The sequence below is a fragment of the Gadus macrocephalus genome, chromosome 4, assembly GCF_031168955.1.
Source record: "Gadus macrocephalus chromosome 4, ASM3116895v1".
Taxonomy (NCBI): Eukaryota; Metazoa; Chordata; class Actinopteri; order Gadiformes; family Gadidae; genus Gadus; species Gadus macrocephalus.
In genome coordinates, this window is record NC_082385.1 from 21,604,006 (window position 1) to 21,626,840 (window position 22,835).

The 22,835-nt window shown below is 45.4% G+C and overlaps 3 long non-coding RNA genes across 3 annotated transcripts; 2 read left to right on the plus strand and 1 right to left on the minus strand.

Annotated features, from left to right (window-relative positions):
* Positions 1 to 11,468: 11,468 nt before the first annotated feature.
* On the minus strand, positions 11,469 to 13,811 carry LOC132455161 (uncharacterized). Its single transcript, XR_009525107.1, has 5 exons — positions 13,155 to 13,811; positions 12,415 to 12,649; positions 12,147 to 12,242; positions 11,742 to 11,906; positions 11,469 to 11,527 (listed from the first exon to the last, which is right to left on the minus strand). It is a non-coding gene; the product is annotated as an uncharacterized LOC132455161 (long non-coding RNA).
* A 2,480-nt stretch (positions 13,812 to 16,291) lies between these two features.
* Positions 16,292 to 17,941, plus strand: LOC132455160 (uncharacterized). Its single transcript, XR_009525106.1, has 3 exons — positions 16,292 to 16,560; positions 16,969 to 17,072; positions 17,219 to 17,941. It is a non-coding gene; the product is annotated as an uncharacterized LOC132455160 (long non-coding RNA).
* A 2,332-nt stretch (positions 17,942 to 20,273) lies between these two features.
* LOC132455162 (uncharacterized) lies at positions 20,274 to 21,065 on the plus strand. Its single transcript, XR_009525108.1, has 2 exons — positions 20,274 to 20,742; positions 20,933 to 21,065. It is a non-coding gene; the product is annotated as an uncharacterized LOC132455162 (long non-coding RNA).
* The last annotated feature ends 1,770 nt before the right edge of the window (positions 21,066 to 22,835 follow it).

Below are 22,835 nucleotides of genomic sequence, written 5' to 3' on the forward strand. Positions count from 1 at the left end.
TGCCGTGCACAGACGGAATGAAACCCCCACTGAAGTCCGTAGGCTCACGATACAACCCCCCCCGTCAACAATCGCTCCTTCCCCCCCCCGTCAACAATCGCTCCTTCCCCCCCCCCTCCCCGTCAACAATTGCTCCTTCCACCCCCCCCCCCCCCCCCCCCCCCCCCCCGCTTGTAGGAAGTCTTGCCCGGTGCGCAACTGGACGTAGAACCGCCACTGCCTTGGGTAATAGGTGTTTATAAGAATTGGTTGCCTAATTTCCTAGGAAGTACACAATATCGGAGTTATTACCAACCTAAAACAGTTACAACTACACGCTACTTATTTGTGTTGATGGGTAATAGTGGAGGTTTTACTTAGTACTTCAGCTGTAATTCCTCTGTATTTACCTTCTTATTACCAGTGGTAATTATACAGTAATACACTATAATTCCTCTGTATTTACCTTCTTATTACCAGTGGTAATTACCCAGTAATACACTATGATTTATCATGTATTTTCCGGGTAACTACCTCTGTATTTACCTTATTACCAGTGGTAATTACCCAGTAATACACTATGATTTTCCATGTATGTACCGGGTAAATGCCTAGTAATTAGGGGACTGTAAAAGGAAGGGTTACCAAACATTTTACGTAGGAGTTTTTTCTTAAAAGTTATTCACAAAGCCGCTGAGACCTACTCTTACTAAGGATAAATCACAAAGAGTGAACTAAGAGTGACGCGCCGTTGCTATGGATTACGTCAATTCTCGTGCACGAGTTTAGAAGCAGTCAGTTCGGTGATTGGTTGTTCAGACGAGCCCACGGAATTACCGAAAAACAAGGAAATAGCCTAGGCTAGAAATGAATTCCTATTAAGTAGTTATAGTGCAGTTAGCAGAATACACGTATGATGACAATTTTGTGCAGACCACGATAATGACGTTGTAGCCTGCACATTCAAGAGAGAGAAAGCAAACAATAAAAATACGTAAAATTTAAAAGAAAATAAATGTTATGAACTACACAAGTGTTGACTGATTTGTGCCAAGGTGTTTACCTAAAATGTGTTTTCAAAGTGATCCCTAAATGCCAGTCCACTCGGTTCCACACGGCCAAATTCATTGTCATGTTGATCGCCATCATCATCATCATCATCATCATCATCTGGCTGTGGAATGTTCCTCCGCTTGCAGAGGTTGTGTAGAATGGCACATACAGTAATGACTGTGCTTGCCCTCTCTGGCGTGAGGCGTATTTCGCCGTGGAGGACATGAACCGACGTTTCATCTGCCCAATTCCTCTCTCCACAACATTTCGTGTATGTTTGTGTGCTCTAGCATATATGGAAGAAATCAGTAAACAATAATAAATATGGATTCAACAAATAAAAGGCGTCAAAGAGCCAATACGATGTGTTTTACACATAGGACTAAGCGTAATCTGCTTACATGTTATACTTTAACTGTGCTCCCGGTTGTGGATTGAGGTAGGTTTTCTAGAGCCACGTCTTGCATGGATAGTCACTGTCTCCCAGCAAGTGATACCCAACTGGTACATCTCAAAAAAATGCCTCAGATCGCTCTCCATTAAAATGCGCGAATCATGGGTAGCTGAAGATCCAGGCCACTTTGCAACAACATCCAGTAGGCTATGTTAAGATTTGCCTCAAAAACAACCTGCGTGTTGATGGAATGCACTTTCTTCCTATTGACGAACACGTCCTCGTCTTATGATGGCGCAATTATTTTTATGTGCGTCCCGTCATTAGCACCGACCACACCGGGCATACCTGCAATTGCAATGAAGTTGGCTTTGATCCTGTGTAATTGTTGAATGTCCAAAGGAAAATTTATGGCACGGCTGACTGATGGTTGCGATATTTTTAAATCGTCGGCATTGCAAAGTTGCATTTCCCCTGTTGCTAAATAACGTAGTGTGGCCAAACATTTTATTTCGGGACTAATCGGATTATTCCTGTTAGTCGGGGATGTTATTGCATTGCGATTAACTCCACAACAAGTTTAATACCCTAACATTTCGTCTCGCAGGCAATTACGATTCTTTGTGAATAGGTCTTACTGAGTTAGGAGTCCTCTTGAGGACTTTTAAGCTCTCCTAGACTTAGGTGCTACTTTTAGGCCTAAAATACTTTGTGAAATGCTCTTAGTGAAAAAAGTTAGGAGTCCTAAATTTAAGAGTGACACGCCCATTATTTTTAGGAGTTACTCCTCAATTCGCCAGTTAGGACCTACTTTTAGCCCTAAAATTCTTTGTGAATACGGCCCCAGCTCTTGATGACTCTGCTGAAGCTCCGGCTTAATTTACTCCAGGGTGACCTGGCGGAAAGGTTTGGCACATCACAATCTATTGTCAGTAAAGTCACCTCCTGTTGGTTTGACTTCATAGAAGAAAACATGAGATGTTATGTACCATGGCTGCCCAGGTAGACAATTCAGGCAACGTTGCCCCAATGCTTTCAGGAACATTACCCCAAAGTGACATGCATCATTGACTGCTCCGAGACCCCCCTTCAGAAGCCACACAACCTAGACTCAAGGGGCGAGTCATACAGTCACTGTTACGGCCAGAACACCATCAAATACTTGGTGGCAGTTGCACCATGTGGGCTCATCATGTTCATTTCGCCTGCATACGGAGGAAGATGCAGTGTTAAATTCATAACATCAGATTCAGGTTTTCTGGATTGCCTTCGCCCAGGTGGTGAAGTTATGGCAGACAGGGGGTTTGTCATCCAAGACCTCCTGTATGAAAGGAAAGTGAAGCTCACCCTGCCAGCGTTCACCAGGAAATGCAAAAAACTGTCAGAAGAGGACATCACCACCACAAGACGCATCACAAACGTACGTGTCCACGTTGAACGTGTCATACGTAGACTAAAAAACTATAGAATTATTTCTCAAACAGTCCCGATTAATCTGGCCCCTAAATTTGATAAGATCCTGAGTTTGTGCAGCCCTATGTAACCTACATGGTGACATAATGAATGACCCAGAAGATCGTTAAGACTTCAATGCAGTTGCCTCTTCAGTGTATTTTAAATTATGTGTTTGCGTTATATAGTTTTCACATAAAAAATATATAATTAATTATTACAATTATTTTCATCAGCTATGTTTTGTTCAGGTTTGTTGTTCAAGAACTCATTAAAAATAATAGTTGAAATATAATTGAACATACATGGATCAATTGTGTGAATTCTGTTTAATTTCAAGGTTGATGACTTGTCAAACAATACACACAATACCAATACATGTTTTGAACAATAACAATAACATAACTCTTAAGATAATCATATCTCTAAAAATCGCATCTCATCATCTCATCTCATTTTCGACCGCTTATCCGGGGTCGGGTCGCAGGGGGAGCAGCTCAAGCAGAGGGCCCCAGACTTCCCTTTCCCGGGCCACATTGACCAGCTCTGACGGGGGGATCCCGAGGCGTTCCCAGGCCAGTGTTGAGATATAATCTCTCCACCTAGTCCTGGGTCTTCCCCGAGGTCTCCTCCCCACTGGACGTGCCTGAAACACCTCCCAAGGAAGGCGCCCAGTGGGCATCCTTACCAGATGCCCGAACCACCTCAGCTGACTCCTTTCTAAGTAAAGGAGCAGCGGCTCTAATCCGAGTTCCTCACGGATGGCTGAGCTTCTCACCCTATCCCTAAGGGAGACGCCAGCCACCCTTCTGAGAAAACTCATCTCGGCCGCTTGTACCCGCGATCTCGTCCTTTCGGTCATCACCCAGCCCTCATGACCATAGGTGAGGATAGGAACAAAGATCGACCGGTAGATCGAGAGCTTTGCCTTGCGGCTCAGCTCTCTTTTCGTTACAACGGTGCGGTAAAGCGAACGCAATACCGCCCCCGCTGCTCCGATTCTCCGGCCAATCTCACGCTCCATAGTACCCTCACTCGCGAACAAGACCCCGAGGTACTTGAACTCCTTCACTTGGGCTAAGGACTCATTTCCTACCCGGAGTAAGCAATCCATCGGTTTCCTGCTAAGAGTCATGGCCTCAGATTTAGCTGTGCTGATCCTCATCCCAGCCGCTTCACACTCGGCCGCCAGCCGATCCAGTGAGTGCTGAAGGTCACAGGCCGATGATCCAATGAGGACCACATCATCTGCAAAAAGCAGTGACGAGATCCTCAGACCACCGAACTGCAACCCCTCCCCACCACGACTACGCCTCGATATCCTGTCCATGTATATCACAAACAGGATTGGTGACAAGGCGCAGCCCTGGCGGAGACCAGCACCCACTGAGAACGAAACTGACTGGCTGCCGAGGACGCGAACACAGCTCTCGCTTTGGGAGTACAGAGATTGGATGGCCCTGAGGATAGACCCCCTTACCCCATACTCCCGCAGCACCTCCCACAGTTTCTCCCGGGGGACCCGGTCATACGCCTTCTCCAGATCCACAAAACACATGTAGACCGGATGGGCATACTCCCAGGCCCCCTTCAGGATCCTTGCGAGAGTGAAGAGCTGGTCCGTAGTTCCACGTCCGGGGCGAAAACCGCATTGTTCCTCTTCAATCTGAGGTTCGACGATCGGCCGAACCCTCCTTTCCAGCACCTTGGAGTAGACTTTACCAGGGAGGCTGAGAAGTGTGATACCCCGGTAATTGGCACACACTCTCTGGTCCCCCTTTTTGAACAGGGGAACCACCACCCCGGTTTGCCACTCCTTTGGCACTGTACCCGACTCCCACGCGATGTTGAATAGGCGTGTCAACCATATGACAGCCCCTCAACACCCAGAGCCTTTAGCATTTCTGGCTGGATCTCATCAATCCCTGGGGCTTTGCCACTGCGGAGATGTTTGACTACCTCAGTGACCTCCACCAGGGAAATTGACGACGAAACACCATCAACCTCGAGCTCTGCCTCCAACATAGAGGGCGTGTTATTCGGATTCAGGAGTTCCTCAAAGTGTTCCTTCCAACGTCCGACGACCTCCTCAGTTGAGGTCAACAGAGTCCCATCCTTACTGTACACAGCTTGGATGGTTCCCTGTTTCCCCCTCCTGAGGTGCCGGATAGTCTTCCAGAAACACTTTGGTGCCGACCGAAAGTCCTTCTCCATGGCCTCTCCGAACTTCTCCCACACCCGCTGCTTAGCCTCCGACACGGCAGCAGCTGCAGCCCTTCGGGCCTGTCGGTACCCTGCAACCGAGTCAGGAGTCCTCCAGGATATCATATCCCGGAAGGCCTCCTTCTTCAATCGGACGGCTTCCCTGACCACCGGTGTCCACCACGGTGTCCGAGGGTTACCGCCCCTTGAGGAGCCTAAGACCCTGAGGCCACAGCTAGCCACCGCAGCTTCAGCAATGGAGGCTTTGAACACCGCCCACTCCGGCTCAATGCCCCCAACCTCCACAGGAATGCCAGAAAAACTCTGCCGGAGGTGTGAGTTGAAGATACCTAGGACGGGGGCCTCCTCCAGACGTTCCCAGTTCACCCGCACTACTCGTTTGGGCTTACCAGGTCTATCCGGAAATTTCCCCCATTCCCTGATCCAACTCACAACCAGATGGTGGTCGGTTGACAGTTCCGCCCCTCTCTTTACCCGAGTGTCCAAAACATGCGGCCTCAGATCAGATGACACGATCACAAAATCGATCATTGATCTTCGGCCTAGGGTACTCTGGTACCAGGTACACTTATGAGCACCCTTATGTTCGAACATGGTGTTTGTCATGGATAATCCATGACTAGCACAGAAGTCCAATAACAAACGACCGCTCGGGTTTAGATCAGGGAGGCCGTTCCTCCCCACCACGCCTCTCCAGGTGTCTCCATCGTTGCCCACGTGGGCGTTGAAGTCTCCCAGCAGAACTACGGAGTCCCCTACTGGAGCCCCATACAGGACTCCATTCAGGGTCTCCAAGAAGGCCGAGTACTCTGAGCTGCTGTTTGGTGCATACGCACAAACAACAGTCAGAGTTTTCCCCCATACAACCCTTAGGCGCAGGGAGGCAACCCTCTCGTCTACCGGGGTAAACTCCAACACCGCGGCGCTCAGCTGGGGATTTATGAGTATCCCCACACCCGCCCGGCGCCTCACGCCCTCGGCAACTCCGGAGAAGAATAGAGTCCAACCCTTATCCAGGAGTACGGTACCAGAGCTGAGACTGTGCGTGGAGGTAAGCCCCACCAGATCTAACTGATAGCGCTCCACCTCCCTCACAGCGAGGTGACGTGAGGGAGGTGCGAGGTGACGTCCGGTTCCTTTCCCCACAGCGAGGTGACGTTCCACGTCCCCAGAGCCAGCTTCTGCCGCCCGGGTCTGGTCCGTCGAGACCCCTGACCTTCGCTGCCACCCATGTGGCTGCGCACCCGACCCCAACGGGTCTTCCCACAGGTGGTGGGCCCATGAGATGAAGAGAGGGGGGGTGCCACGTAGTTTGTTCGGGCTGTGCCCGACCGGGCTCCGTGGCAAACCCGGCCACCAGGCGCTCGCCACCGAGCCCTCCGTCTGGGCCTGGCTCCAGACGGGGGCCCCGGGCTTCCTCCGGGCCGGGTCACATCTCCTCTTTTTCCGATATTCATTGAGGATTTTTGAACCATTCTTAGTCTGGCCCCTCACCTGAGACCACTCTGCCATGAGAGACCCTACCAGGAGCACAAGGCTCCAGACAACACAGCCCTCAGGTTCACAGGGACACGCAAACCTCTCCACCACGATAAGGTGACGGTTCCATTGGAGGGCCTTATCGCCCTCCAATGTTTAACATTGGAGGGGACACATATCGGAAACCTGACAGATCCATTAATGGTTCGAAGAGAAATATGTCATAAATGAACTACACTGCAAAACATTCACAAATGTATTTTATTCTTCTAAAAATATACATTTGTAAACGAACACACATTTTGAATGGCAGTATTGAACTGATACATATCAAATCAATTCTTTAATTGCAGGCCTTATCATACAGTGTGGTAGACTGATAAATAACATGTGAAAAATATTGATCTAAATTTGAATTCGTATTTTCTGAATACCTTTTCTTTTCTTAGTTGTATCTTATGCCTCAATGAACACACAGGCAAAGGTTAAGGTTAAAGGGAAAAACAGCATCAAGAATTTTAACATATACACCAACGGTTCTATGAACATCCTTTCTGTACCGACAGCGATATATTGATGCACTTCTTATGACAAATGTACTTATTGTAAGTCGCTTTGGATAATAGCGGCTGCTAAATGCCCTAAATATAAACGTAAATGTAACTTGTTTTTAATCTCGAGTATGTGATATTATTCGAACATTTCCACTAACTGATTGGTGTGTGAAGGCAAACGAAAACGACATTAGAATGGATGTAATGAACTGATAAATATAAATTACTGTGTAGAACTGATACAAATAAAAGCTACAGTGTCAAACGTGCCGTGACACACAAAAGGTTGAAAAACAATGGCCTAGGCAAAAGAGCCAAAATGTTTTCTCCTCCTGTCATTTGCAGCCACGGAATGCTTGCAAATTGACTTATTGTCCAGTAAGTCAAGTCTATCCTGATGGACATGACAGACAGCAACATGGTTGAGTCTGTTTTGAGACATTGTGGACCGGAGCCAGGTTTTGAGCCTGCGGAGGACACTAAAACTTCTCTCTGCCTCACAGGATGAAACAGGGACTACCAGAAGCAACCTGACCAGGTTTTCCACTTGCCCAAATAGTCTACGTACCTCTATAGGCAATCCACGAATGATCCCTGCAGCCTCTGCACTGTTGCTAAATGAGTAGCTCAGGCGAAACATAGAAAGCTGCACTGAAAGTGACTCTCTGTTAAACTCTGAGTATTTCTCAATGACTGCAGCATCAATCTCTCCACTCAGAAGTGTCTCTTCCAACTTTTGCAAAGTCAACAAGTCATCCTGGTTAAATAGCTCACTGAGCTTTGCATCTACAATATCCAGGACTTTAAAGAATTCCCCTCTGTAGTGGTCCCTGCCACTTTTAGGCTGATGTGCCTCAGCTCCTTCAATGAAGCGTTTTGGGGGCGGTCTGGTCTGTGGAATGGTAATGGGCTTAACACCTAAAGACTGAACGACAGCCGTCGCCTCTTCAAACAGAGATTTGAAACTTGCCTCATTTCTTTTGGCCTTGATTGAGGTCCTAACAACTTGAACAGCAGCCCTCATGCCAGCAATGGTTTCAGTTCTCTTCTGAAAAGAGATGTTCAGGCATTCAAGCTCACACATCTCTGGTGAGGCAAGGATGAGACCCAAAACTGTTTTGCCTTTCCTGAACTGCCACAGCAGCCCATTAGCAGTAGATGCAGTATTTGAGGCACCACACGCCATCTCCTGCAAGCTGGCCAGCACTGACCCATACTGTGACAAAACAGCTGTGATGGCTTTGCCCCGTACTGTCCATCTCGTGGGACACAGGGGTTTTATTGCAGTGCACGATGGGTTCTCTGCATGTGCTATTGCTGCATGGATCGCCTTAAACTTCCCTGAATGAGACAAAAGGACTCCAAGCTGGTTGACCCAATCCAATGAGTCTCTGATCAGAACAGAGGCTAAGCAAGCTTTCTGTGTGACCAAATTAGTACAGTGGGCTCCACAGTGAACATAAAGTGCTAGTGGCTGCACTTGTTTTATCAGTGCCTGTGCACCAGCATGCTTCCCAGCCATATTAGCTGCCCCGTCGTCATAAGTTTGACCTCGTAAACCATGCATTGGTAAGTTTAATCTCAGCAGCACATCTTTAACTACTCCAGCAAGGCTTTTTCCTGATGTTTCAGTAACAGAATACATGCCGATGAACTCTTCATGGGGCTTCAGGTCATTGTCAACATAACGCAGGCAAATACTTTCTTGTTCTTGCCCAGATATGTCTTGTGTTCCATCCATAATAACTGCATACTGAATAACTGGTAGATCTCTGATTGTATCAGCTATTCCACTTACAATACTGTTGCTCATTGTAGACAGAATTTCATTCTGGATCCGTGGACTGATCTTTCTGGGACCTCTGCAACCATTTGGCTAAAAGGACATCATCCTCTGCCCTGTCTTTCAAGAGTTGATACAAATTACTGTTTTCATCCTCATGTCCTCTCAAGGCCTGTCCCTGTCGTGCCAAATATTTGATTGAACTCACGATTTCCCCCAGACAGTGCCTGTTGTCTGATTGTGTATTTGCCAAAGCACTGGACAACTGTGCATTTACAGGGTGATTTTCTTGTGCAGTCACAGAGACAGCGTGACGGTGTGTATGACACTTCTTAACATGTTAGAATTTCCTCTCATGATCAACAACCTAACCTCACCTCACTCTTCATATAATGTAGCTACCTACCTGCAACTCTGCAGTGCTGGCTTTCACTGAATCACGCTTACTGTTAGTGTCCAGCTGGACTTCATCTGAGCTCTAATATGAAAGCAGTGGAGATTAATAAGGCATAGAAAAATACTGATGGGATTGTCAAGAACAAGGGAAAAACATACAGACAGACTAACTCCTTTCTAGATGTGGGAGATGTGTGACGTTACTCTCGTTTCTCGTTTGGTATTCAGTGAGGTATGATTAATTAAATGCGCTGACAGTTCATTGCTCCAGCCAAACGGATTACACTGAGTGGAGCGGATGACCACTCCAAGATGGCGGCCCCGCGTCTCGTCAGCGCCAGTAGGCGGTAGCATTCGATGCTCCGTCTATCATATAAGATGTCTATGGTTGCGGCAGCTTAGCGCTGTCTTGCGAGACAGCCGTATTCACACGAGATCGCGAGATCACGAGATCACGCGATTAGAGATGCAGGCTGGCAGCGATCGGGGCTGTTTCCCAAAGTGAAGGCTGCAGCCTTGCTAGGACGCGTCCTTGCTAGTCGCGTCCTATGGAGATGAGACTAGAGTGCTAGCTCGAGTGCTTCCTAGCGTTTGTAACGTCGGACTTTGGGAACGACTTGGTAGTGTGGAAGCGCTTCCGCTTCCGCTTTTTAATGCTGCGTGTCCGCTTGTAAACACATGTGTGCTTATGAATAAAACATGGCAGCAATCAAGCTGGTCGATATTTATTTGACTTTTGTCTGTTATGAATGCGGTCATGTCTCCTTCGCATAGAGCCTCTTTGGGGAAGTCACAAAAGCTTTGTTGTGGTTGATCGAATTGTCTTTATTAAAAGGAAAATCCATTCAATTTTTATAAAACTAAGTGAAATTGTAGAGAACTTATTTCATGCATCACATTTACAGTAGGGGAGAGCCGGGTCGATTGAAACACGGGACGATTGAAACACAGCGATTTACTCGAAAACCACGCAAGGCTTTCACGTCACAATCCGTCACCACGTTCAGCAAGCAAGACTGACCAACCCCGGGAAATTTCGTGTAATGACGTCAAGCCGTTCAGATGTTATCTCGCAAACTTGTTTTCGAGAGCTGTAAGTAAAATCCTTCCTGCGGTAGTTTTTTTGTAATAAATAGTTGTATTTTTTGTTTCATGCCATAATAATATGACTATACAACAGATGAATTAGTACTTAAACCTGTGATAAAGTGTGCAATGTCACAGTTTTGAAGTTTAGAGGTAAAAAAGGTTTAAGTGTCAGTAGTCGCTGTCGGGACGATTGAAACACCTGTTTCAAACGTCCCGCACATCACCATGCGTAATTGCGCGCACATTGCACGATCAATACCTGTATAAATTACAGAATTAATAAATGTTTTGCAATGATTAACTACTGCTTTGAATTAATAACATATTTTTAATGAACAAAACGTGTTTATCACATGCATCAACAGTTTACTGAGAGAAGGGGAGGGCAGAGGGCAGTGAAGCCATTCATATTGGGCTCACCCCTAATGAGGTCAGTGTTGTGAAAAGGGCTACATACATTTTTGGACAGGCACACATGTATGCTATGCACATAGTTTAATTAATAAATATGAACAAATAACATAAACATAAACACACAAATGTACATCAACTGTTTACGACCCCGTGCATTTCAGCTGCCCATTCCCTGCATCCTGGTCGAGGAAGGACTGGATCACCTCCTTCATGGAGCGCAGTAGCAGCTTCCCCCTTCGGCGTCCAGAGGCCACTAGCCAACAACGGTTGTCCAGCTTCAATCAAAACAATGTCAACTTGTTCTACCAAAATTGAAAGACGGTGCTGGACAGGCACCAGTTCCAGGCCAAGGATATTTGGAACATTAATGAAACCGGTATTTAATATGAACTTTATTAATATAAAACACAACTATAAACACATAAATACATTTATAAAAATAAACTATGCTCACAACCATCTAAATATGAAAAAAACGATATACACTTAACTAGTAGAAACGATGCTAACAACTATATACATATCAAAACAACTATATACACATCACTATATATATACACAACTATGCTCACACAACTATTTACAGGGGTCACCACTGTCCAGGTGCGCCCAGATGGGGCAGAAGCAGGTCAGGTCAGTGACCTCAGCAGAGTCACACCCGTGTCCGAGGAGTCGAAGCTGCTCCGCCTGCTGGACAATCACCCGTCCCACCTGTCAATTGCAGCAATCGATTACTGCAGAGCCAATGGCATAGTGCTGCTGTCATTCCCTCCCCACTGCACCCGCAGGTTGCAGCCAATGGACATTAGTGTCTTCGGCCCCCTAAAGGGGTACGTAAACAGTGCGGCGGACAGGTGGATGAGGAGCCACCAAGGGATCAACATCTCGATATATGATGTGCCCTCCATCATTGCTGAAGCCTTACCAGAGGCTGCAACAGTGAAGAACATCACCTCCGGGTTCTCAAGTTCAGGGATCTGGCCTTTTAAACCCTCCGCGTTTGAGGGAAATGACTTCACCGGATCCCATTCCACAGACCGTCCTCCTCCCAAGGCTTCAGGTGACGAGGTCAGCGCTTCTCCAGGTGCCACTTCAGGTAGGAACAGTTCATCAGAAGCAACAGAGTTCATAATACATAAGTAAATAGTCCCATAAGTCAAAGTTCATAAAAAAAGTCTATAGGTTAGTGGATGGCAGAGAAGCTGCTAGACCACCAGGCTACAACTCTCCCATCAGGGAATTTAACAAGGATCAGGAGGGTGGGAATATAAACATTTATTTATTTTAAAGTGTATTTTTTAAATGTGTCCTTTGGCAGGCATGGATGTACCTGGACGAGTTGCCGGGCCTGACGAAGCTGTCTGGCCTGAGGAAGATGCCCTCGAATTCTGCCTGGACATCGTCCGGTCTTACCCTAAGGCCGGGCCTAGAAAGATTACAAAGAGAAAAGGGAGAAAGAGGCATTTGGAGTTACTCTTGCATCTCATATCTTGTCTGGCCTTCCTTTGTCTACAGTCATGTAGACCTACCACATTTAAAGTAATTCAATTAGCATTAAAATGCACATTTTATGTTTTCAGGACAACTGCTATACTTACGACCCGAACTCTGAAGCAGCGTCATCCCGCCAAGCAGCCTCCCTCCTCTCGGGCTCCCAAGAAGAGGCTCTTCTCGCCCGCTCCTGATGCCGCCCCCCTTGCTGGAGTCACCCCTGGTGCCACCTCAGCTGCTCCTCCCACCATCACCTGGCCCGCTGATGGAGTCACCCCCACCTTGGGTCCAGTGTGATCGCATGAGGCTTGCACCGACGGGAGTACACACTACCTGTGTCACCTGTGTGACAAAGAATACAAATATTTAGCCTACTATACTGTCCATGTGTCTTCACTAGTTTGCAGTGGAAATACTGTAAATGTAGACCTACAGCACAATTCACTTAACATTATAGACTGATTAACTAACTAACTATTAGGCCTGGGTTAGGCTATGGGAGCTGGGCTATTACATATTTTGCTGGGTAGGCCTACTTTTTGTCCATGATTGTAACGCATCCAAAATAACAACGGCTACATTAAATTATGACAATAATAATTTAATTTAGTGGACATGCACACTTAAAAACTGCTGGGTATAAGCTATAGGCTAGCCTACTACACCCTTGCTCTTGGTCATGACACATGGCATGCCGATTTATTTTTTTCTCCAGCCATTACCATCAATCAGCTAGAGTGCAATCTTCATCAAAGTTCTGCTTATTATATGATTTCAACATAATGTTCATGTCAATGTGCAGACTATTACACAATATTTATCAGATAAAATAAGTTTAGCCACTTACCTGTCCACAGAGACTCCGGATGCTTCTGTGCGCCGGGCTGTGCGTGTTGAAAAGAAATTAACCCCGTGCGGCGCTTGGATAAATTTCCGCTGTAACAGGTCTCGTGATATCCTGTTGACCTGGTCGTTTTTGTTTAAAATAAATAAAAGGATGTTCAACTGTGTATCCTTAAACATGACTTAGGACAGGGAAATAAGTAAATTGAATGCAAATTTAGTCGTCCAAAAGAAGAAAGGTGAGTTTTAATCGAAATGTGCATCTTGACAATTACGCACGGGCCAAAAATATATTTTGACCTATTTATATTATGCGGAATTATGTGAAATTTTAGCAATGAAGAGTACACTAGTATGTTGTCTGGTATGTTGCATAAAAACAAGAGTAAGGGCAATAGATTATTTTTAAAATATGCTGTTTCATTCGTCCCGCATGCGTGTTTCAAACGTCCCGACTAGGCGGGGCGTTTGAAACAAATGTCAACATACGTTCAAAGTTAAAAAACAGCTTGATCATCCAACATATGTATTAAATTTCACTTGCAACTAAGAGAACACACCTGTGAGTTGTTGATCACATGTTAAAATTATTTGTATACGTAACGTCATCTTTGAAAAAGACGTTTAACTGAAAAGTGTTTCAATCGACCCGGCTCTCCCCTACGGTTGATTACTATTATGCAGGGGGGAAAAGACAAAGAAAGAGATGATAAACGTTTATTTATTTGGATATATTATTTAACTGATCTGATTCATTCATTCATATATGCCTACAATCTACCAGTGCTTTGAACACATAAGTATATCATATAAAATACAATTATATACGTTCATTAAAAATTACAAACATTGCAAATGATCGGTTGTGCATTAATTTTAATTAATCATTAAGTTGCAAAAACGTTTGAAAAGTGGCACAGGTCTTTAGGCTTGATTATTTGCATTAACATGATGAATCTATAAAAAGCAATACGGCACAAAATATTTCTGAAAACTAATATAACTTCACTTCGTTTGAACGTGTACTGCTCTGCCATTTTCAAGAACCCGCCCAGTGAACGCAGAGGATTGTGGGTAGTTTTGGCTCGTCTAGGATGCAGCGATGCATCCTTGAAAAATCTCTGTGCTTGTCGGCGTTCTATGACGTAGCGTCCTTAAAAGGGCGGCCGTTGAGCATGCTTCCTTGACATTGGGAAACAGCCCGGGACTCTCTAAATCGACGCCACTTCGACCTGGGCGGGACTTACCGGGACTTTACGTCCTACGTCACTCGCTATGGGTCACTCGCTGGGAGTGCATGTGTGCGCGTAGCCGTTTGTCTCCGGGATCTGTGCGCGTAGCCGTTTGTCTCCGGGATCTGTGCACGAACGGTTGTGTCGAACGCGATGGGGGGTGTGTGACATTCCTACAGTCTGTGATGATAGGCTATATTTCTACAAATGACTTACTATTACTAGCGATTAACATGACGAAACAACACGAACTAAGCTAACATTATATTTCTACAAATGACTTACTATTACTAGCGATTAACATGACGAAACAACACGAACTAAGCTAACATTAGACTATAAAGCAAACACTTTTGGCGGGTAAAGGGTTAACTGACTTCAAAAAGTCAACACTGTCAATGGTGAAATTGTCCAGATCATTAGATTTACATTAATCTTTACTCTTTTTCTCGAACATCTTATAGATCCACCCTGGGTACCAGGGGCGGACTGGCCATCGGGAGGTTTGGGAGATTTCCCGAACGGCCGGACGATTTCAGGCCGAGCCGGCCGGCCGTAATTCATTTAGATTATTATTTTTTTTTTTATTATTATATATTTATATATATTTTTTTGTTGTGAAAGATGTAAAAAAAAAATGAAAAAGTTAAGTAAACCGTGATTTGGGGTGGCCTGCTGCCGGATATTTACTTACAGCGCGAAACGGAGCTCTTGCCTGACGGTGAAACGGGGCCGATGTATGACTGTCAATTTAGAGGGGGGAGCACCCCCACAGTGTATGGGGACAAAGCGAGCGGCTGAACGGCCCCTCCCAACTTGGACTGCTCCGTGGTCTGTCATTTCTGATTGGCTCAGCCTGACACACGGCCGGGTCACTTACCCGGTACTTCTCATTGATCTCACTGAAGTTACACAGAAATACGAAAATGTCAAAAAGGAAAAAAGGTGGTGGAGAGGCAAAAGAATTGGGTGGCGCTCAGAAGTTGAGGTTGAAAAGGAAAAAAATGTTAGAGCAAGACGCAGCCAAATGTGCTAAATTAACCGACCTTTTCCGTGGAAAAGCCAAGGTTGACGGCGACGCCCCTGTCAGCGAGACCAATGGTTAGGCGGGAACAGGACACAGCAGCATAGCTATGACAGGTGCACTAGCGGGCATGTTTGGCAATATAATAATGACTTAAACTAATTATGGAAGTACCAGAGACGTCGGAGAACAATTCATAATATTGTAATGCCCACGGATGAGGCAGTGAATGAAGTATTGATTAGATACCACCGCTAATAAACCATTGGAACGCTTCAACACCGGTAACCACAGCAACGCACAACAAACCCCGGCCCGCCCCCATCTCCCAAACCCTGTGTATGTGTAGGACAATTTTTTTCCACTAAAATAATTGTATCTTGCACTATTTAGATCATTTTCAGCCTTGATTTACCTTTCTAGGCACATGCAATTTCTAATATTTTGTACATTGACAAGATTGCTTATAAAATATTTCCCAGTGATCTTCACAATATTCTAAACACATGCACATCCCAACATTGAACGTGGATATGTGCATGCCGTTGCAATGCACATATCCACGGATAAGGACTAGTTTTTTATTATTTTACACCGTGGCAAAATTCTACGCGCGCTATTCCCGCGGTCTCATAAAAGGCCTCTCCATCCCAAAGTCCCGGGCCAAATTTTTGGGCCAGTCCATCCCTGCTGGGTACCGTCGTATTTTAAAATAATAAATACAAGCAATGGATACATTTCTGGATTTGTCCAGACTCAAAAAGAATTGGAGAGTCTGCTGGAGGTCCACTCAAGGGCCACACTGACATTGTTTGTCAAATGGTAGGTGTAAGACCAGAGTGTGATGTATGAAGGAAAAGGCATTTGATGGATGGTTTGTGTTGTGTTTATGTTTTTTTTAATTCCATTAACATTGAGAAGAACAAATAAGCAAATATTCATTCTAATAAATATTAATGTAGCCTAATGAAGTTTGGGTAATTATAAAAGCCCCTTTCATATTATCCTACTATAGGTCTGAACACATAAAAGATGGCACCAAAGAGAGGCATCTATGGCAGGTGGAGGATTTCAATGAAGACACCCCTCTATGTGTAAAGAAAAGAATGGTCCTTGCTTGTCAGCATGGCAGAGCTCGACAGAAAAAAGAAAAGGTACATTGGTAAACAGTATAGTAAACAAACCCTCCTGTCTGGACAGAGAAACTTTGGTCTGTGGGTCCTGTAGACTTATAATTGAACACCCCTGATCTAAAGTAACACACACTCACAGACCCCTGTTACTTTAGATCAGCGGTGTTCAATTATAAGTCTACAGGGTCCACCGACCAAAGTTTCTCTGATTCCAGGGTCCAGACAGGCACAGGTCAACTGTTCAAATTACATGAAAAACAGAATTACATAACATTTTGTGGATTTAATAATTTTTTGCTGCAATGTCTTCAGTTTTAATGGATGTCTAATAGGTGCAGGCCTATGCAAAATCTACACCTGACTTGTCTTGCACTTGTACAACTTGAAAACCGACATTGTATTGAAAATCTCATTATTTATCTTGTCTAGGAGAAACGTTCAGCAGAGCATGTATACACAAAAAAACGTTTTCATGTCCAAAATGGGAAGAAGTTGGACTGCCCAGCTAAACTTTTCATTCGGCATGTGCTGAGGTAAGCTTTTTTCAACCGCTCTGTCTCCTTTGCAGGAGAAATCCAGTGTGAATCGATCAATAGTGAAAGTGATCTGATTGATCAATATTGTCAATCAGACCATGGGGTAGATTCATTTTTGCTTGCTTGTTTGTTTTGCTTTTTAGATATGACTCATTCAGTGTGAGAGGGGATGCCACAAAATCCCATAAAGAAGACACTATGAGAAATCTTAAGATAGCACTTCAAAACTCAGAAAACCCACCAACCTCTACATTCATTCATCTAAAAATTCCTCTATTGGAAGTTCACAATCATACAATTGGAGCAGGATCCTGTTTTTCAAGACCGATCCATCCAAAACTAAAAAATCAAATTCAGGTGATGGTCGGACAAGGGATAACTAATATAGCTTTCGTGAAGAGAGCCTTGAAGCAGTATGTGCTAAATGACTTGTGTGGAGAGGATCTCCAGCGGCCGCACAACAACGATGAAGCATATTTTCCATCGAACACAACTATCCAGAATCACATTCACATGGCATTAGTGGCTGGTCGTTACTCTGCGCTGGATCAGGAGAATCTTGCAAAGAAAGTGGCAGAATGGAAGGTTGAAGATGAGGGCAATCGTTTATTCTTTAGGAAATGCACAAATGGAGGAGATGAAGATCTAGAGCATCAGTTTCTTTTCATACATCAGCACCACAAACAAATACGGCTCCTGCAGCGATATGGGGAAATGGTTCTTTTGGATGCCACATACAAAACCTCAAAATATTCCATGCCACTGTTTTTTTTGGTTGTTCGAACCAATGTTGGCTACAAACCTGTAGCAGAGTTTGTATGTGAGAGTGAAACTACAAAGTCCATTGCAGAAGCACTGGACATCTTGAAGACATGGAATCCTCAGTGGACTCCAAAGTACTTCATAACCCTGCGTTCACACCAAAAGATGCATTTGCTGCCCGAACGCGTTGCTGCCGAAGTTTTGCGGCGCCGCAAATCAAGTTTTGCGGCGCGGCAAGGTTTTGCGGCGCGGCAAAAGTTGAAATATTTCAACTCGAGCAGCATTTGCCGCGCCGCAAAATACGTGAACGTGCCCTCCGCCCGTGCCCGGCAGCGGGCACGGGCATGCCGCGCCGCAAATCAGAAAATGCCGCGCCGCAAATCAAGTTTTGCTGCCCGTTTTCTCGGCAGCAAATGCATCGGCAGCAAAGCAGCAACGCGTCTCCACATTCACTTTGAATGGGATCACGACGCGCGGCAACTTTTTGCATCTTTTGGTGTGAACGCAGGGTGACAGATTACAGTGAGCAAGAGATCCAGGCCCTCGCCCAAGTGTTCCCCACTGCAGTAACACACCTATGTGCATTCCACAGAGAGCAGGCCTGGCTCCGCTGGACTAAAGATGGTGAGATCTAGTAACGTGCAGAGATTGTATTGGAATCTTGTGTGTTTTTTGCAACGGAAACAGTGAATACTGCCTGTATGACCAAATTATTATGATTGTAGGAAAAAACAAGCTTGCCGACAGGGAGCAGAGAGACCTGTTGACACTTCTACGCAGTATTGCTTGGGCCAGGACAGAGGAGAGCTGTTTGTTAGCATTAGGGACATTGAGGGACAGTTACCTATATAAAGACAATCAACAAGTGATGATGACGTATGTTGAGCAGAGATGGCTTGCCATCAAAGAGACATTGTCATTGATTAAATGTGTGTGTGTGGGGGGGGGGGTCCAGCTCAATTGCTGTAAGTGTGGTGTGTGTTTGTGTATGTGTTGTGTAATGTGTTAGGATGTGTGTATATGTTTTGAAGAGTGGATGTGTGTAGTGACAGTATAGTCTGTATGTGAATATTAGATATAATTGTTATGTATGTAATTATTTGATATAATTGTTGTCATCACTGTTTGTTTTTTTTGTTTGTTTTTTTCCAGAAATGGTGCAGAGCCTATGCGCCAGAGGCATTTAATGTGTCAGTCACCACCAACAATGGAGTTGAAACCATGAATAAAAATCTGAAGGCATTCTACCTGAAAATCTCAGGTACTGGGACTCTCTCTTCTCTACTGGGAACAGTTGTTCGAGAATTTATTCCTGACAAAATGAAAGGCTACGAGCGGCTGAATTACAATCAATCCACAAGCCACAAGAGCTACAATGAGGATGTACCAGAGCACCTCAAAAACCGACCAAGACATGTGGTCCTCCACTGCTTGAGAAGCATCAGTTCTGCTTCCCATTTCACTGCTCAAGATGTTGTGGATAAAGGTGATGGTACATGCCTAGTCAGAAGTGAGCAATCTCCCCTCTTTTACTCCGTCAACCTTAGAGGGCCGTTGTGTGAGTGTGGTGCATTTCAAGATTCTTACCTACCATGCAAGCACATGATTGCCATTTTTAATTTCACCAACTACTCATGGGATTTTCTCCCTTCAACGTACACAATGTCGCCATATCTTACCCTCGATACCTTCGAGGATGGAGGAGGAGAGAGGATGCTGGATGGAGGAGAGAGGATGCTGGATGGAGGAGGAGGAGGAGAGAGGATGCTGGATGGAGGAGGGGAGAGGATGCTGGATGGAGGAGGGGAGAGGATGCTGGATGGAGGAGGAGAGAGGATGCTGGATGGAGGAGGGGAGAGGATGCTGGATGGAGGAGGAGGAGAGAGGATCCTGGATGGAGGAGGGGAGAGGATGCTGGAGGGAGGAGGAGGAGAGAGGATGCTAGATGGAGGAGGGGAGAGGATGCTGGATGGAGGAGGGGAGAGGATGCTGGATGGAGGAGGGGAGAGGATGCTGGATGGAGATGGAGGAGAGAGGATCCTGGATGGAGGAGGGGAGAGGATGCTGGAGGGAGGAGGAGGAGAGAGGATCCTGGATGGAGGAGGGGAGAGGATGCTGGATGGAGGAGGAGAGAGGATGCTGGATGGAGGAGGGGAGAGGATGCTGGATGGAGGAGGAGGAGAGAGGATGCTGGATGGAGGAGGGGAGAGGATGCTGGATGGAGGAGGGGAGAGGATGCTGGATGGAGGAGGAGGAGAGAGGATGCTAGATGGAGGAGGAGGAGAGAGGATGCTGGATGGAGGAGGAGGAGAGAGGATGCTAGATGGAGAAGGAGGAGAGAGGATCCTGGATGGAGGAGGGGAGAGGATGCTGGATGGAGGAGGAGAGAGGATGCTAGATGGAGGAGGGGAGAGGATGCTGGATGGAGGAGGGGAGAGGATGCTAGATGGAGGAGGGGAGAGGATGCTAGATGGAGGAGGAGGAGAGAGGATGCTAGATGGAGGAGGAGGAGAGAGGATGCTAGATGGAGGAGGGGAGAGGATGCTGGATGGAGGAGGAGGAGAGAGGATCCTGGATGGAGGAGGGGAGAGGATGCTGGATGGTGGATGCAGAGGAGAAATCATGGTAGACAGATTAAGGATCAAATCGGCACAGGTTGCAATGAGAGAAAAACTGAAGAAGTTAACGGATGACTCATATTTGTGTGATGATTTGGAGACTTTACAACAAATGACTGTAGCTCTGGAAAATATGACACAAACAATTGAACAACTTTGCAAGAGAGAGAATGGACTGATTCTTAATAAACTGGATGACATTGTTATGTATAAAAAACATGATCTTAGGGCACTGCCAGTTCGAAAGCACAAATCAAAACTGTCCAGAAAACGAAAATGGACCCAAGGTACAGTATGTTATGTTTTTGCTTATAATAATTGCTTATAATATTTGTTAAAATGCAAACATGTCAAAACGGCAATGACTCTGTTCTCCACCATACCTGCCCCCTGCATGCTTAATACTTGCCTTCCACTCCAGGGTTCCTTCTGCTCATTATAATTTACTGTCCTCTTTTACATGTTTTATTTGTACAGCTCCCTTGTCGCCCCTAATCGAACATTGCGAGGAGGAGACACTGGGCCACAGCTCTTCTGCTGTCCTGCACGGAGCTCGGCAAAAAAATCCCTAGCTAACCCTAAATATTTATATTAAACCATTTTGCAACAGGCAACTGTGTGTTGGTGTGTCTTATTGCTTCCCACGTCTGCGTCTGCATCTTTCCCACTCCTGGCTAATAGTTTCAGCTTTTGTACTGTATATCAGAAATGATCACCCTGTACCACACTGCTGACTTGTTGATGATTTGTGAGCACTCACGCATTTCTCTAGGTATCTTAAGTTTCCTACTGGAGTCATCAAAACTTTGGACTTTGTGTTATTGTAAGAAATATTGTGTTGCAAAAACTAGAAATTGTAAAGACAGTGATGTGTGTACATTGTGCGAGTATCTGTCACTCGCGATGTGTGTGCAGTCCAAAATGAAAGAAAAAACCTTGCATCACTTGGGAATCTAACCCCCAATCAGCAGTCTTTAAACGTTGGTCGTTGGTAACTGTAAACAAAGAGATCGCATTTTTTTTAACTGCTAACTAACAAACGGATTTATGCGTTCACTGAACAAAGATTATGGAAATAAAAGACCACTTTTCCATCAGAAAAATCATCAGAACCGTTATTACCAACCCATAGACGCTATCATCAGAACCGTTATTACCAACCCATAGACGCTAAAAGCGAAAACCTTTCTCACATGCACACCCATCGCGAGTGACGGCTATGCGCACACAAAGAGATCGCATTTTTTTTAACTGCTAACTAACAAACGGATTTATGCGTTCACTGAACAAAGATTATGGAAATAAAAGACCACTTTTCCATCAGAAAAATCATCAGAACCGTTATTACCAACCCATAGACGCTATCATCAGAACCGTTATTACCAACCCATAGACGCTAAAAGCGAAAACCTTTCTCACATGCACACCCATCGCGAGTGACGGCTATGCGCACACAAAGAGATCGCATTTTTTTTAACTGCTAACTAACAAACGGATTTATGCGTTCACTGAACAAAGATTATGGAAATAAAAGACCACTTTTCCATCAGAAAAATCATCAGAACCGTTATTACCAACCCATAGACGCTATCATCAGAACCGTTATTACCAACCCATAGACGCTAAAAGCGAAAACCTTTCTCACATGCACACCCATCGCGAGTGACGGCTATGCGCACACAAAGAGATCGCATTTTTTTTAACTGCTAACTAACAAACGGATTTATGCGTTCACTGAACAAAGATTATGGAAATAAAAGACCACTTTTCCATCAGAAAAATCATCAGAACCGTTATTACCAACCCATAGACGCTATCATCAGAACCGTTATTACCAACCCATAGACGCTAAAAGCGAAAACCTTTCTCACATGCACACCCATCGCGAGTGACGGCTATGCGCACACAAAGAGATCGCATTTTTTTTAACTGCTAACTAACAAACGGATTTATGCGTTCACTGAACAAAGATTATGGAAATAAAAGACCACTTTTCCATCAGAAAAATCATCAGAACCGTTATTACCAACCCATAGACGCTATCATCAAGCGAAAACCTTTCTCACATGCACACCCATCGCGAGTGACGGCTATGCGCACACATGCACACCCATAGCGAGTGACGTAGGACGTAAAGTCCCGGTAAGTCCCGCCCAGGTCGAAGTGGCGTCGATTTAGAGAGTCCCGGCAGCGATCAGCAACGGTGACCGCGGCGCAGCCGTTCCGCGGCGATTACGTCCCCAATGGAAAGCAGGCAACTTAGCCTTCTTGGCAGCGATTCAAAGGCGTTTCCAGCCTGAAGTCCTTATAACTCCCAACCGCCAACAACCCTGCACGCTGCCATACATGGGGCAGGTGACAAGACGCTGTGTTGCGCTTT